We start from the raw sequence: 10,515 nt of genomic DNA on the forward strand, positions 1-10,515 counted from the left end.
TGCTCACAAATTCTCCACTGGATTGGAAGCTGCATTGTAAGATGTTCTAAATAAAAACTGGCAGAAACATCTTCACTTTTGTAGAAGATAAAAACTGATCCACTGCCCCCTCTCACCTCTGTCCCAATCAATAGCAATTTTGATTGACCTGTGATTGGTTATTTTGTGCAGAAGACTTGGAAAACAATGGACCTCTGCCCCTTGTAAGGGTTATGACCTTCAGTAAGATTCTGTTTTCTTTCACATTGATATGGTATTGTGTGGTGAGCCGTTCCTGCGGACTGTGGTCGCCATTACATGATGGCGCTGGCTCCGCTGTGGTCTGTGAAGGACAACTCCATATCAGAGAGAGTTGGCGTATTGTCAACTCCTTATCAGAGAAAGTTGGCGTGTCGTTTTCTAGCACCCTGTGAGAAGGGTCCACGTGGCAGCTTCGCATTGGGGTTCGCGGTGCTTTATTAAGGCTGGGAGGGGCATCCGAGTATTATTCCGGGGATTAGAAGAATTATTAGAAGAATGTCAAGGCCCTGAATAAACCGCTGAAAGAAGATTCCTGAGTCGCGTCTTCCTTGCGGGCAAGGGGGTCGCGACAGTATTGGCCCATGATGATACACAGAAGATTTGGGTTCGTGGTGATATATTCACACATGCACACAGAAAAATGTGGTCTCTTTCATTGCTTGACCCACACTCTCCCCTTCCCTCCTCTCCTTCCTTCCCCGATTCATTTCAAAGACTCTACTGTCTCTTTTATTTTTATTACTCTTTTCTTTTTCCTTTTTTCTTTCTGTCTTCTGCATATGAGATAAAATATACAACCACTAACCTTCTGAGTCTTAGTTATCTAACTTTACAAGTTGTTCTCCACATGGATCCATTTTCCTACAAATAAAATAATTTCATTCTTCTTTATGGCCAAATAAAATTTTCTGCTATATATACATAACCCATTTTTTAAATCCCTTCATTAATTGAGAAATTGATTCCTTAACTTGGTTATTGTGAATCTCACTGGCATAAACAGGGGTGTACATGTATTGCTATACAGGATGCTGACGTCAATTCCTTTGAATAGACGCCAAGGTGTGTTGGAGTTGGGTCACGTGGTGGCCCCATTCTTACTTGCTAAGTTCTCTTTCCACCAAGAGTTCATGGATGCTCTTTCCTCCATGCTCTCACCAAAATTTATTATTATACTTGATACTTGACCTTCTAACTAAAGATGAAATATTATTGTATTTTTTATTTGCATTTCCTTGATTGCTAAGAATACTAAACATTGTTTTATATATTTGGTGGCCATCTGTATTTCTTCTTGTGGGAAATGTATGTTAAGTCTATTTGCATATTTACAGATTGAAGTATTTTATTTTTTGGTGTTAATGGGTTTTTAATTTTTTTTAAGTTTTTTTCACATTCTGTTAAGAGTAGCCAGCAAAGATATTCTCCCATCATTTAGCATCTTTCTTCACATACTTCTTCCATTGCTGTGCAAAACTCTAAATTTGGTGCCTTTCTATTTGTTAGTTCATTGCTGTATTTCCTACATTTTAGGAGTCTTATTGAGGAAGTCAGTGTCTGCAACTCTATGTTGGAGAGTTGACCCTATGTCTTCTTCTAGCAGTTAATAAGTTTCTGGTCTAATTCTAGGTCTTTGACCCACTAAGTTTTGACTTTTATATTAAGAAGAAGTACAGGGATCTATTTCATCGATTTCTTGGGGAATCTCTCTGGGTGACATGTTAGGAACACCCCAGCTAAAGAATGAGACGGGAAGAACAGATTGTAGCAGTACAGTGAGAGCCTCCTGTGCCACCAGGGATAACTGCAGACTGTACACAGCAGGCACTCAAGGGCACTAGGAATAACTGTGGCCAGTGGAACATTAACTCAGTATTCAAACAGAGTTTTCCATTTACAGATCATGAACTTGGTTATCACAGTGAACAAGTGTGTTGCAGCACAGAGCTGGACTCAGGGTCACAGAGAGACTACTGTCGTCCAGTGGATCTTGGACTCTGTCATCCCTCAGACATAACAGTTGTCCAAGGACAAGGCATAGACTAAAGTTGAGTACTGAGCATGGCATCCGGCAACACTGTGTGATCAAGCAAAGAGCTTGAATATAGGTCACAAATGGGGACAAATTTAGACTAGAGGGTTCTTCAAAGGAAGTACATATAAGGGTCAACACAATCCTGACACATGAACTTATTCCAGCAATTGACAATTTTGCCAGGACAACTGAACACATACTTCTCAGAAGAAGAAATACAAATGGCCAAGAAATACATGAAAAAAATGTTCAACAACATCCCTAGTTATCACAGAAATGCAAATCAAAACTACATAGAGATTTCCTTTCACTCCAGACAGAACGACAATCATCAAGAACACCAATAGTACATGCTGGGGAGGATGTGGGGGAAAGGGGACACTCATCCATTATGGGTGGACATGCAAATTAGTACAAACACTCTGGAAATTGGCATGGGTTACCCACAAAAGCTTCAAATAAAAATCCCATGTGACCCAGCTATCCCACTCCTTGGTGTTGATCCATTTCTAAAGTCAAATATTATAGTGATGCAGCCATATCAATGAATATAATAGCATAACTCACAAGAACAAATATTGGAACTAGCACAGCTACCCATCAATAGGTGCATGGATTAAAAATACATTATATATATATATGTGTGTATATATATATATATATATATATACATACACATACATACATACACACACACACATACAGTGGATAGTTGCTAATTTATAAGGAAGAATGAAATTATGGCATTTGGCAGTAAAACTATGGAACTGGTGAAAATCATGCTGACTGAAACATGATATATATATATATATATATATATATATATATGAAAGAAAATGAGAGAATGGAAAATCAGTCTCAATCAGTCATTTCCCACCTTGAACTTGGCATAGGCAATTGTAACTTAATTTCTATTAAACATCAATGGGTTCCTTTAATGAATTAGCTAGAGCATTCATTAATCAAATCTACATTTACAAGATCCTATTACATATTCATTCATCTAGGAATAGAAGAAGAAGACTTTGTCTCTTCTTCCTGTGGTATTACTCTACTCAACATGGGGGCTGCTGGAAAGGTTTATTTGGTAAGTGGTGAGGGATTTGTGTGCTTTCCCAAAATGAGGACTAACAGTAGAACAGATGAATGAAGTATGGTATGTTCAGATTCAAGGCAACAAATGCAGTTATTCACACACTCAAGACCATCGAGCAATCTCACAGGTATGGCATGAACACAGCATGAATGAATTTATACAAAACCCAAGAATGAGCAAAAGTAAGCTGAAGCTGAAGTCCAGGGAGTGTTTCCCTCCAGTGGTGGGCACTGATTGGTAGGAGGGGCCTGGGGGCACTTCTGGATGGTAAAATGTCTAACTCTGGACCTGGGCTTCTCTTGGTAGGTAGACTTTTGATGGCATCTGCTATTTTGTCACTTGAAATTGATCTCTTTAAATTGTGTCGATCATCCTGATTCAATTTGGGCAAACTATATGACTCTAGAAATTTGTTGATGCCTTCAATATTTTCTGTTTTATTGGAGTACAAGTTTTCAAAATAATTTCTAATTATCTTCTGTAGTGTCCGTTGTGATATTTCCTTTTTTATCATGTATGTTAGTTATTTGAGTTTTCTCTCTCCTTCTCTTCATTAGCATGGTCTGTCAATTTATTTTTTCCAAAGGACCAACTTTTGGTTCTGTCAATTTTTCAATTGTTTCTTTTGTTTCGATTTCATTAATTTTAGCTCTGATTTTAATTATTTCCTGTCTTCTACTGCTTTTGGTGTTGATTTGTTCTTTTTTTTTTCCTAGGGCTTTGGGATGTAGTGTTAAGTCATTTATTTGTTGACTTTTTCTTCTTTTAAGGAATGAACTCCATGCAATGAGTTTTCCTCTTAGAATTGCTTTCATAGTGTCCCAGAGATTTCGATATGTTGTATCTGTGTTCTCATTCACCTCTAAAAATTTTCAGTCTCATCCTTGATGTCTTCTGTAATCCATTGTTCATTCAGTAGCATATTATTTAGTTCCCAGGAGTGGAGCGGATTTTATTTCTTATTTTATTGTTGATTTCTAATTTCATTCTATTATGATATCATAGAATGCAGAATAGTATCTCTACTTTTTATATTTGCTAAGAGTTGCTTTGTGGCATAATATATAGTTTATTTTAGAGAAGGATCCATGTGCAGCTGAGAAGAATGTGTATTCACTTGTTGAAGGGTGAAATATCCTATAGATGTCAGTCACTTCTAATTGTTGATTGTATTATTGAGTTCTATAGTTTCTTTGTTCAGCTTTTGTTTGGAAGATCTATCTAGTGATGAAAGAGGTGTGTTAAATTCACCCAAAATTAATGTGTTGTGACCTATTTGACTCTTGAACTTGAGAAGAGTTTATTTGATGAACACAGCGGCTCCATTCTTGGGGCATATATATTTATAATTGTTAAGTCTTGTTGTTGTATGATTCCCTTAAGCAGTGTGTAGTGCTCTTCTTTATCCTTTTTGATTGACTTTAGTTTGAAGTCTACTTTATTTGATATGAGGTTGGAAACCCCTGCTTACTTCCATGTCCATGTGAGTGGTATGATTTTTCCCAGCCCTTCACCTTCAGTCTTTTCTATGAGTCTCTTGGAGGCAGCAGATTGTTGGGTCTTTTTTTTTATCCAATCTGCTAGTCTATGTCTTTTTATTGGTGAGTTTAGGCCATTAACATTCCAGGATTAATATTGAGACATTATTTGTATTCCCAGCCATTTTTGTATATTTTTGGTATTTAACATGACTTGTTTCTCTTATGATTAGATTTATTTTTAGTGTAATCCCTCCCTCTGCTGATTTTCATCATTGTTTTTCATTTCCTCTTCTTGGAATAGTTTGCTGAGGATGTTCTGTAGTGCAGGCTTTCTAATTGTAAATTCTTTTAATTTTTGTTTATCATGGAAGGGTTTTATTTCATCATCAAATCTAAAACTTAGTTTTGCTGGATATAAGATTCTTGATTAGCATCCATTTTCTTTCAGGGCTTGGTATATGTTGTTCTATGATCTCCTGGCTTTGAGGATCTAAGTTGAAAATCTGCTGAGATACGAATTGGTCTCCCCCTATATGTGATCTGATTCCTCTTGAGGCTTTTAGATTCTATCCTTATTCTGTATGCTAGGCATTTTCATTATAATGTGCCTTGGTGGGGTCTGTTCTAATTTTGTATATTTGGTGTTCTGTAAACCTCTTGTATTTGCTTTTCCAATTCATTCTTCATGTTTGGGAAATTTTCTGGTATTATCTCATTGAAGAGATTATGCATTTCTTTAGTTTGAAACTCTGAATCTTCCTCTATCCCAATAACTCTTAGATTTGGTCTTTTGATGCTGTCCCATAATTCTTGGATGTTCTGTTCATGATTTCTAACTTTCTTCACTGTGTGATCAACTTTATTTTTCAGATTGTATACTTTGTCTTCATTATCTGATGTTCTTTCTTCCAAGTGATCTAGTCTGTTGTTATGCTTTTTATTGAGTTTTTTATTTGATTTATTGCATCATTCATTTCAAGGATTTATGACTGTTTTTTTTTCATGGTCTCTATCCCTCTCATAAAGTAATCTTTTGCTACCTGTATTTGCTCTCTTATCTCATTGTTGGAGTGATCAATTTTTGCCTGTATTTGCTCATTTAGGTCATTCTTTAATTCACGGATCATTTTAATTATGAGCCTCCTGAACTCCTTATCTGACATCTCATCATCTCCACTGCCCATGGGTTCTTTATTATAGTGTCCTGGTTTGTTTGGGGCACTTTCCTCCCTTGTTTTTCCATGTTATTTATGTGTCTTCCTTTCTTGCAGTGCGGATCTGAGACATTACCAGGAATGCTCTGTGCCTGGGCCCCACAGAGGCCACTGTGGGGGGATCTGGGCCACTGGGCTTGACCTCCTTCAGTAGTCTGCTGTCAGAAGGGGTGGCCCTGCACCAAAGGCTAGGCTCTGGTGGTGTCTGCCCTGCCCGGAGAGGGGTGAACTGGGCCTACTGAGATCCTGGATCCCGCATGAGTGGTATGAGCAGTCTGGGCTGAATCTTGGCCCCCACAGTAGTCCACTGGTCAGAAAGGGTGGTCCTGCACCAGAGGCTTGGCTCTGCCCCACCAGAAAAGGGGTGGACTTGGCCCACTGTGCGCCCGGGGCCCTGCAGAGGCCGGTGTGGGTGGATCTGGCTGAATAAACATATTTTGTGTATATATACCACATTTTTATCCATTCAGTTGACAGTTGTCAGGTTTATTCTCTTAACTTGGTAATTGTGAATCTCAACGGTATAGACATGGGTGTGCATGAATTGCTATACAGTATGCTGACTGCATTCTCTTGAATGAATATCAAGGTGTGATAAACCTGGGTCACGTAGTTGCTCCATTCTTAACCTTTTGAAAAATCTCCATTTCTATATCCATAGTGGTTGTACTAACTATATTTCCACCAACAGTGCACACATGCTTCTTTCTCCCATGCCTTCAACTACATTTATCATCATTCCTCATACTTGACATTCCAACAAGAGCAAGATGAAATCCAATTGTGGTTTTGATTTACATTTCCCTGATTCCTAAGAATATTGAACATTAGTTCCTATTTTTTGCTGGCCCACTGTATGTAATATTTTGGTTAATATCTGTTGAGTTTATTTTCCCATTTATAGATTAGAGTATTTGGGTTTTTGGTGATAAATTTTTTTTGAGTTCTTTCTACATTCTGTCAGAAGGGTAGCTGGCAAAGATTTTCTCACATTTATCATTGTCTATCTTCACATACTTGCTTCCATTTCTGTGCAGATCTCTTTTAATTTGATGCCTTTCTATTTGTTATCTTTTATTTTCTAAATTTTAGGAGTCCCATTGAGGAATTCAGTGCCTGCAACTCTATGTTGGAGAGTGGATCCTATGTCTTCTTCTAGCAGTTACAAAGTTTCTGGTCTGATTCTAGGTCTTTCACCCACTTTGCGTTGACTTTTATATAAGATGAATTACAGGGATCTACTTTATCACTTTCTTGTGGAATCTCTCTGGTTGACATGTTTGGAACACCACAACAGTAGGACGAACAGGAAGAACAGGTTGTAAACAGTACAATTAGAGCCTCATGTGTCACCAAGAATAATTGCAGACCATTACACAACATGCAGCTGAGGGGCAGTAAGTATAACTGTAGCCAGTGCAGCTCTGACTCCAGGGTCACTCAGAGTTTTCCATTTACAGAGGATTAACTTTATTATCACTAGAAAAAGTCTACTGCAGCAGAGAGCTGGATTCCAGGGTCATCAAGAGATCACTGTAATCCAGTGGATCCTGGGTTTGGCTGTCCCTCAGACATGGCAGTGGTCCAGGACAGGGCATGGACTGAAGTTCAGTACTGAGCATGGACTCTGGTGACACTGTGGGATCCAGCAGAGAGCATGAACTTGGGTCACCACTTGGTGACAAATGTAGGCAGAGGGTGCTTCAGAGGAACTATATGTAAAGATCACCACACTCCTGACAAATGGTCTCATTCCAATAAAGTTATCCATTTTACCAAAAGAACTGAACAGACATTTCTCAGAAGAAGAAATACAAATAGCCAACAAATATGAGAAAAAATGTTCAACATCTCTAGCAATTAGGGAAATGCAAATCAAAAATATATTGAGATATCTTCTCACTGCAGTTAGAATGACAATTATCAAGAACACAAATAATAAATGCTGTGGAAAGGGTACACTCATACATTGTGAGTGGAACTGCATATTAGTACCACCACTTTGGAAAGTAGCATGGAGATTCCTCAAAATACTAATGGAACCCTAAGATTACCCAGCGATTCCACTCCTTGGTGTTTATACATCTCTAATTTCAGAAGAGTATAGTGGTACAGCCACACCAATGTATATAACAGCATAACTCACAAGAGACAAGTTTGGAACTAGCACAGGCACCTATCAACAGGTAAACAGATTAAGAAAATGTGGTGTATATATACACAGTGGAGTATTACAAAATCATAACAAAGAATGGAATTATGGAATTTGTCAGTTAATGGATGGAACTGGAGAACATCATGCTCAGTGAAACAAGCCAAAGCCAGAAAGAGAAGGGTTAAATGTTTTTGCTCATATGCGGAAGCTAGAGCTGAGTAATGGGAAAATGTATGTGTGTGTGTGTGTGTGTGTGTGTGTGTGTGTGTGTGTGCGTGCGCGGGGGGGGGGCTCTGATATAATAAAGATAGAGGGAAGATCTGTAAGAAAAAAAAGAGAGACAGAGACAAGATGCAGAGACAGGAAAGATGGCTGCTTGTCCAAGCAGCCCCATTTATTTATACCAATAGGTTCCATTAGGTCATTAGTGCCATAACTACATTATTGTTTATTGTGTCATTAGGTAGGTTACAGAGTTAGCAACATTGTGCAGCTTATTCCTCAGTTACACACTATAGTTGCAATGTGCAATGTTAGAAGCTTTGTGTAGCTCTCAAGAAAGTCATTGTTTAAAGTTACTGTTAGTGGCAGGTCCAGGAGCATCAGAGCTTGGTGAAGCATTGTAGTTATCTAGCAAGTGAGTTCCTTTATTCCCAGCAGCTATGTGGCTGGCATCAAGGTCAAGGCTGATAAGATTCTAGCACAGAGCCTCCTGATATGGGGCATTGCTACCGCAGCTGGGCATCCTGTGTCTTTGCACAGGAGTTTCCCTAGCAGCGAAATATTTCGTGTCTGCACAGAAACTCCCCTAACCACCAAGCATTTGCCATAGTCATGAAGCTATCAGAGACCTTAATCCTAAATACAGAATCCTTACAAAGATCCGTGGAGTACAAGAAGGAAAATGCAAGGGTAGGGACGGATGGGAAAGGGAAGAAAATGTAGAATGAAACTGACAAAATTATGCTGTGTGCATGTATAAATACTCCACAGTGGATTCCACCTTAATTCACATCTATAAAGCATAAATTAATTAATATGTAAATAAACAAATAAATACTAGTAGGTGGGGGGGAGTAAAGGAGAGAAGCCAGAGGACTAAAGTGGGGCAAATCACATTTCATGCATATATGAATATGTGAATATTACCCCAACTATTCCTGTAAAACAATAGTTCACTCTTAAACCATAAGAAAATTAACAATTTTACTCCGTCATAACTTCCTTATTCATGGGATTGGTGGGATGATGTAATGGATGACATTTATTACCTGTTCAGAAAGCTTCAGAGAAATGTCAGCCTCCCATAATTATGGGACATTGGCACTGTCACTGTGATTGCCATAACTCTCTAGAATTATTTGGCAATACTAAGAATGAAATGAAATTCATGAAACAGTTTCCCCTTTTATAAAAGTTAGCTCTTTCATCTTTTTGGGGGTATGTATAAATTTATTTTTATTTTAAAAATTGACACATAAAGTTGTACATATTTACAGGTACTCTCTTGTTTCTTTTTTGTATATATTAGTTCCTTGTTCATAGTGTTACTTCTCTCCAGAGCACATATATCCCCCTGAATATTTGCCTGATTCAATTCCTCTTTTCTTTCACCCAGAATAGTACTCATGCACTAATTTTTGGTGATTCTCCCCAAAATGCACACAACAGTCTGTGGATATGTCAGATTTATACTCAGTGACAACAGCTACTAATTTAATACACATGTGCTCTGTCTATTAATACAATCAAGAATTAACAGGAAATGTGGAAAGTGTTGTTGCTCCTGATTATCAAATATTCTAGATGTAACACCATTGCCTATAATGCCTATAATGTGAGGTTTACATCATTCATTAGATAGTGTTCATTTTAGCTGAAAGAAGCCCATGGGGAACTGATAAGAATGTAGGTGTTTCTTTAAGCATTCCTGGAATCATTAGATTGCTATTTATGGACCCCCTGAGTGGGCATGTTGATTGAACATGGGAAGATTTTGACTCCCAGAGTCCACTGAAAACTGAAAGTGCTAGACCAAGAATAAAACAGAGCTTTGATATACTTTTGATGTGGTAGATATGAAAATTCTCTTATCTCAGTCTCTAAATCCTGAATCTTGAAACCCATTCCCACATGTTAATCAGAAGGTAAGGGAGGACAGGACCCTGGAGTTCAGATAGAGCCCACCCCAATATCTGCTGACTCCAAAACAGGTTCTTATCCTTTAGACTCAAGGGGTTTTCAGTCCACGGGTCCTCAATGTCCCTCCAGGCTGCTATTTGAACACTGTATCTATTGGTCGCATATAAACTTCTCTTTTGAAAATTGCTCAAAATGCAAATAAAAATAAAATTATGGATTTCTTTAGGTCCCATGGATTCATCAGTGGCTTTTTTTTTTTTGCAGCATGTGCTGTGGAGTCCTGCTGTGAACTGTTGCTCAGATCCTGATCTTCATGTTTTACAAATGAGTCCAAAATTGCTGAATACAATGAAACTTTGGCCCACCAGTCA

At 38.2% G+C, this 10,515-nt stretch overlaps 1 protein-coding gene across 1 annotated transcript in view; it reads left to right on the forward strand.

Moving 5' to 3' along the window:
• LOC101962223 (sulfotransferase 2A1) overlaps positions 1-10,515 on the forward strand; it is a 71,923-nt gene that overhangs the window by 34,469 nt on the left and 26,939 nt on the right. The gene's annotated exons all lie outside the window — the stretch shown is intronic.

Source organism: Ictidomys tridecemlineatus, chromosome 15 (genome assembly GCF_052094955.1).
Source record: "Ictidomys tridecemlineatus isolate mIctTri1 chromosome 15, mIctTri1.hap1, whole genome shotgun sequence".
NCBI classification, from domain to species: Eukaryota; Metazoa; Chordata; class Mammalia; order Rodentia; family Sciuridae; genus Ictidomys; species Ictidomys tridecemlineatus.